The sequence below is a fragment of the Heteronotia binoei genome, chromosome 5 (assembly GCF_032191835.1).
Source record: "Heteronotia binoei isolate CCM8104 ecotype False Entrance Well chromosome 5, APGP_CSIRO_Hbin_v1, whole genome shotgun sequence".
NCBI classification, from domain to species: Eukaryota; Metazoa; Chordata; class Lepidosauria; order Squamata; family Gekkonidae; genus Heteronotia; species Heteronotia binoei.
In genome coordinates this window covers 31,123,974-31,131,331 of record NC_083227.1, presented here as the reverse complement: position 1 = coordinate 31,131,331, position 7,358 = coordinate 31,123,974, and positions in this window count along the sequence as shown.

Below are 7,358 nucleotides of genomic sequence, written 5' to 3'. Positions count from 1 at the left end.
AGGAGGAGGAGGAGGAACTCTCAGAAAGGTTCTGGAGCTGTGCTCCTGTGAGCTCCCACTGAATCTGAGGACTGCCTAGAAAGTACAAGTCTTCATCTGCATCCTAACTAAACACTAATTATTTTACTATTTCTTGTCCAGCAGATTCATCATAGGAGCTGTAAGTTTGTCTAGACATGAACCTTGCATGGTGAAACTGTGAATAAAGTTTCATTTATCAGGAAGAGCCATGTTGATTGTCCATACTAACCACCACACCACACTGGCTCTCCTGGCTGTATTGTGGCTAGCTTTCATTACCACGTAGAAAGCGGGGGAAGGAAGGCTGTGGAAGTTGCCTGGGCTGGAGTGATTTGCTTCCCTCCATCTTTGGCACTGCAACTCCCATGATCATGCAGGGACTGGGGGCCAATTCAGACTGCCACAGCCTGTCTTAGCTTCCATTACAAATAGCAATGGGAAGTGGGGACTCTCCTGCAGTCAGATAACCTAGGTCAGAATGTTCCGATTCCCTTCAATCGTGGCCCTGCAGTTCCCACAACTGCCCTGATGCTGGCGGCCAATTCTGATTAGCGGCTTTTCCATGTTTCTAACACCTGTTCCAGAGGTGGTCCTGTCATGAAGCAATAGGAAATCAGCTAGCAGATTGCAGGGGGCAGGCCCGTAGCTACAGTGGGGTCTGGGAGGGGCCAGGCCCATCCTTTCATCCCCCTTTCTGACTATATGGCCCCTCCATTGGAGGGCCCCCAATCTGTCCCCTTTGCTCACCGCCACTCTGAACAAGTAGTAGCATCGCTGCTGGTCTTTTCGCTTTTTCTCTCTCCCCTAAAACACCTTGCAGAGCAAAGGGAGGTGGGGAGTCAAGATCTCTGTCTTTCTGAGAGAGGGACACATAAGAATGGGGTGGGGGGAGCAGAGCTGCTGTGACTGCCCAGGCGAAGGGGGGTTAGCTTGTGGAACTACAGTGCCAAGAGCCCTGGGCTGCCAAACTGGGTGCCCCCCCCCTCAGCCCTTCTAAACAACAAATCCTGTGGTGGATCCCACCAAACATGAAATTCTGGCTATGGCCCTGGCAGGGAACTGGTAGATTCAGAATTTTGATAAGTGCCTTAAGAAGGGATGGTGCTCCCAAGGCATAATCTCTTGCTACATGTGCTTGTTTCATTTTCATTATTTTTTTTCTATAAGAACATTGAAGATAAGTATATTGATAAAATAAACATGAGCTCCTGTCAGACTGCAGTCCACCTTCTAGTCCTACAAATGCTGTAGAAAGGTTCCAAGGGAAGCGTAGTTTCCTTACTTTTGGATGATCCCACTAGTGCCAAAGTATCCTAAATATTTGCAGGGAGGTTTTGACTGTGTCAAAACCTTTTCTGTGTTGGACCTCAGGGGCTATTCTGTGATTGGTGTAAAACATTTTAAGTCTCCCTTTCTCCTAATGCAGCTGAGACCCAAAGCAGGTAATAACTAGGGTTGCCAAGCCCAATTCAAGAAATATCTGGGGACTTTGGGGGTGGAGTCATAAGCAAAGTTGTGACAAGCACAACTGAACTCCAAAAGGAGTTCTGGCCATCACATTTAAAGGAACCACACATCTTTTAAATGCCTTCCCTACATTAGAAATAATGAAGGATAGGGGCACCTTCTTTTGGGGCTCATAGAATTGGACCCCCTGGTCCAACCTTTTTGAAACTTGGAGGGTTTTTGAGGAGAGTCATCAGGTGCTATGCTGAATATTTGGTGCCTCTACCTAAAAAAACCCCAGCCCCTCCAGAGCCCCAGATCAATTCTCCATTATACCCTATGGGAATCGATCTCCATAGGGAATAATGAAATGCCCCGTTTCTGACGACTCTGAAGCGGGGCAGGGCCTGCTCCCACCTGTGGATTGGCATCTCTACCATGAGTTGCTGAACTTCCAACTTCTTCAAAGTAACACAGAGCAACCCACCTCTGAAAAGATTGTGCAACCAATGGAGGGTCTGGGATGTTTTCACAGCCACTGGGAGCAGCCATGTTCTTCTGCCTGCTCCCCCTGCGCCCATTCAGCCTTAAAGACACAGACACACCATCCCAAGAGGAAGCACATGGTGGCCGTAGGGGTGGGGCTTCCCCCCACCGGCCAGCTGACTGGGTGCGGGAAAGAGCCTGGGAAAGCGGGAGAACCCCTGCTGGCACCTGGGGATTGACAAGCCTGCAATAACACAAAAATAATCTGAACGGCATAGCAATTAAAAGTATCCCAGCAAAACCAGAGAAGTTTGCCCTCAAAGTCTCCAGGAATTTCCCAACCCAGAGCTAGCAACTCTAATTCAGACTGACATGAAGAATTAGCTTGAGTGTTTGTGCAGGGAATGGAAAACTGGAATCTTTAGCTAAGAGAAGTGGCTGAGAGTAGTGAGTTTCAGCAGAAAACATGACAAGAGACCAGATTTAAAGGCTGAGAAAGGATTTTGGAGTTTATTGAGGGATTTGGTACAAGAGTGGGAAGGCATTTATCCATCATAACCAAATACTACAGCAAAGCATAGACACACAGTATCTTCCTTATGCAAACTAACAACATTAAGAACACAACTAAAAACCGACCAGATCTAGTCTAATTTGTAGCAGGAGTTATTAAACTAGAGGTGTAAATGTGGGAAAAATGGGGCACAGGTCAGAGATGCCCAGTCTTCCAGATGTGAGGCCTAAATAGCAAAGTGTGAGCTCTCTCTGTGCTGCATAATGGTTTGGAAAATAAAGGGTGACAGTTTAAGATGGGAGAGCAAAGATATACCTTTCCTATTCTGCATTACCATCAGATGAAAGAAGGAAGGCTCTAGCATGCTGGGACTCCTGAGTTGCAGTCCATCTTGCAACCCAGGACAGACTCGGGCTTCTGACTCTGAAGCCAGTTACTGTTTTGGGGTGCACAGGATAACATGGGAGGATAAAGGAGTACTTGGGTGTTGAGTACCTTACCAAAAGAAAACTACAGAAGTGACCAAATTACTAGGGAATGGAAATTTATAAATGAATTATAATTCAGAATTACAAAACACTGGAGACATGATGGGAAGTCTTACATTTCGCAGGAGCTTGGGGAAGATGAAAATATTTGAACCAGAGGTTTCAGGGGCCCCCAGGGCAGTTAACATCTACATTGTGCTAATGGTCAGTGATGTCCCACCTTGTACAAGCAATATGAAGAGAGGCATCTTCTTCTGGCTTGGTATGGCTTTTGTCCTGTTGACACCCTTGCACTCCCTGATTCCTCCCTCAAAAGCCTCCTTGAAAGTTGATAGTGCTATGTGGTGTAGTGGTTAAGAGTGTTGGACTAGCACTTGGAAGACCTGGGCTTCAATCCCCACATGCCATGGAAATTCTCTAAGCAACCTTGGTCAGTTGCACTCTTTCAGCCTCATCTACCTTACAGGGTTGCTGTGAGGATAAAATGTAACCTGCTTTGGGTCCCTGCTGGGGAGAAAGGTGGGGCACAAATGAATTAAATAAATTTCTGTGCTTGCTGCTGCAAGATCCATCTTGAGACACAAAATATGGCCCTTGCTTCCCATGCAATGTGCTTGCTTTGTAAGGGCTGGGACTTGCTTATGTTACAGGTGCAGTGCATACATTCAGGCTGGGAGAGAGAAGTGTGCAGGTGAAAAGTAGAGGGCTTGTAACAACCACTCATCCCTGTATGGTGACTGAATATCCTCTCTGAGGAACAAACAGCAATTTTTCAGGAGGGGTGACCTGCAGTGCTTCCCTGAGCAGATTTATACCCTTTTAAGTCAGTTGAAGCCAATGAATGTAGATGGGTGTCAATCTATTTAGGATTTAACTTAGAACATTTATTGGGAAGGGAAGGGTTAAACCCTCTCTTCCACAGCAGTGCTTTCTCAGTCTGCCCTCTCCCCCAGTTTTGTTGAATTAAAACATATCATAATCTATATACTATTAGTGATGTGTGGCTGTCTGTGGATACCTAAATCAGCACATCAGGGTCACACGGAGGCTAAACAGATTTTTCAGCAAATTTGGGAGACTCCCTAGGTTTGCAGAAAAATCTGAAATGTTCAAAAATTACGTTGTTGTTCAGTTGCACAGTTGAGTCTGACTCTTTGTGACCCCATGGACAAAGTCACACCAGGCCCTCCTGTCTTCCACCATCCTCTGAAGTCTGCTCAAATTCTTGTTTGTTACATCAGTAACACTGTCCAGCCATCTCATCTTTTGCCTTCTGTCTTTCCAAGCATCAGGATCTTCTCCAGTGAGTGCTCCCTTCTCATTTGGTGGCCAAAGTATTTGAGCTTCAGCATCTGACCTTCCGGGGAATAGTCTGGGTTGATTTCCCTTAGGACTGACTGATTTGATCTTCTTGCAGTCAAAGGGACTCTCAAGATTCTTCTCCAGCACCACATCTCAAAAGCATCTATTCTTCTGTGCTTGGCCTTCCTTATAGTCCAGCTCTCACAGCCATACATTACTACTGGGAATACCATCGCTTTGACTATACAGACTTTTGTTGGCAGAGTGATGTCTCTACTTTTTATTATACTGCCCAGGTTCTCCATAGCTGTCCTCCCAAGGAGCAAACGTCTTTTAATTTCATGGCTAGTCACCATCTGCAGTGATCTTGGATCCCAGAAATGTGAAGTCTGTCACTACTTCCATGTCTTCCCTTTCTATTTGCCAAGGTGTGATGGGGCCAGATGCCATGATCTTAGTTTTCTTGAAGTTGAGTTTCAAGCCTACTTTTGTGCTCTCCTCTTTCACCTTCAACAAGAGGTTCTTTAGGTCCTCCTCACTTTCTGCTGTTAGAGTGGTGTCATCTGCATATCTGAGGTTGTTGATGTTTTTCCCGGCAATCTTAATTCTGGCTTGTGCTTCGTCTAGGCCAGCATTCCGCATGATGTACTCTGCATATAAATTAAATAAGCAGGGTGACAATATACATCCTTGCCGAACTTCTTTTCCTATTCTAAACCAATCAGTTGTTCCATATCCTGTTCTGACAGTTGCTTCTTGACCCTTATACAGGTTTCTCAGGAGACATGTGAGGTGGTCCAGTACTCCCATCTCTTTAAGGACTTGCCAGTTTGTTGTGATCCACACAATCAAATGCTTTAGCATAGTCAATGAAACAGAAATAGACATTTTTCTGATACTTCCATGCTTTCTCCACAATCCAGCGAATGTTGGCAATTTGATCTCTAGTTCCTCTACCTCTCCGAAACCCAGCTTGAACTTCTGGTAGTTCCCGATCGACATACTGCTGAAGCCTAGATTGTAGGATCTCCAACATGGCCTTGCTGGCATGTGAAATGAGTGCAATGGTGCTATAGTTTGAACATTCCTTGGCATTACCCTTCTTTGGGATTGGAATATAAACTGATCTTTTCCAGTCCTGTGGCCACTGTTGTGTTTTCCAGATCCCCTGGAAATAAAAGTGTAAGATGCAGGGAGCACTGCAAATCCGGATGCTGGGACCAGCTCCTTGCCCAGCTGTGGCATAGGCTTCCCAATCTAGAGGTCCCAGTGAGTGATCCCCCAGTTTGCAGGCTCATTCCCACTTCCAGTCAGCTGGCCAGCAGGGGGAAGCCATGCCCACCATGTGCCTTTTCACTTTGGAAGGCTAGAAGCAACTTGCAAACTGCTTGCTTTTTAGAGGGTATGTATGCCTTTAAATTTGTAGGAGCCAGCCTGAATGGTGGTGGGGTGAGCTAGCAGAACAACATAGCTGCTCCCAGTGAACTGCTAGAAAGGAAGGAAACTATCATAACAGAGTGTTTGTTTTACATTCCTATCAGAAGTCATTTGCACAGTAAGATAGACTGTAAAGAGTAAACTAAAACATTTGGTTTCTTTGTGTTATTCTGAAGAACTCGGTTGAATATACAGCAGATGGTTACGTTCAACAACACTGTGAGTAAATTGCCCCGGGAAGATCACAAAAGTGTGGAATTGCAAACTGTTTATTCTGGCTGCTTTGTGGTGGTGGTAAAGCCCCAGCACAAGGGTTTTGGGCACCCTAGGCAACCACGCCCCCCCCCACAGCCGCTCCTCTGAAGTCTGGTTTGACATTCCCCAAGTGAACTCCCAAACGCCCCAGAGATCACCTAGAATGCCCCCCTGCCTTGGCCTTGGGAGAGGGTCCCTACCCCAGAGAGAAAAGAGGAAAGGTGTGGGGATGGCCCAAGGGGGAAGCAGTCCAGCCACCCCAGTAAGGGAAAGGAAGTGAGCATTGCCACCTCTCTTGCCCAACTGGAGGAGCATCCCTCTGACCCTCCTCAGCTGCCCCCACCAAGCCTGAAGTTCAAAGCCAGTTGTCAGATGGAAGGGAGGCAGCAAGCAAGAGCCCCCTACCCATGACCCTCCTCTGGCTCCTCTGCAGTAGGGAGAACATGGGCATATACTCCCACTAAACTATTCTGGGAACTCAGCCAGCAGTTTCTTGATGATTTAGACTCTATGTGGTTACCTTCCCTAGACAGTTTAGGACAGTGAAAATGTGTGGCCCAAGGGTCAGATCAGGCCCCCAGAAGGCTCTTATCAGGCCCACAAGCAACTCACTATCACCTGCTTCCTTCTCTCTCGCTTCTTTTTGCATCACAGCTTGCTTTGCCAGGCTTCCTCAATTGCACAGGAGCTACAGAGAAAAGCTTTTATTTTCTCCTTTGGCTAACCAGCACATGAAGCAACTTATGTACAAAAGTGCAAAACGCCCAGCCATTGCACATTTTTCTCTGGGTCTTAGGCGCAAAGCTTTGACCATGAGATTTCTGTAATGAATGTCAATAAATCAAAAGTTAGGTTTGCAGCTTACATACACCTGAACAACACCTGAACAGAATACTTAAGATTGCTACAGCACAGACCTTGTCTCCAGATTTTGATGCAATAATTCAGAGCAAGAGGTGTCAGTTATCAGACACTGTTAAAGAAACAAAAATATTGCAAGAGTCTCTACTCTTTTAAGCATGTATTAACTTGTAAAAAATCTTGAATTGTATTTGTTGATGCAGTACAGTCCCAACCGATCAGGGTGTTCCATTTTGCCACCACAAAATGACTTTTATATATAATCCTATATATAGGATTCTTGCACACCTTTGAATAAATTTCCTTTAATTATATTTGTGGTGTTTTGTCTCCAGGTGGCTCCAATCCTAATTCCAGTTCCTACACTAGGTGCTCACCTACCAGGTTAATTGTTTTGTCAAAACTCATTCTGCAACTAGCCTACCTTGCAGGGTTTAGTCCTGGGAAGGCTGGAAACTTGCCTCTTGGCTTCTGACTGTTGCGAAAGACAAAGCTACTGAGACTGGTGTGTGAAGACATACCCCAGGTTTTTGTAATCTTGTGTTCTG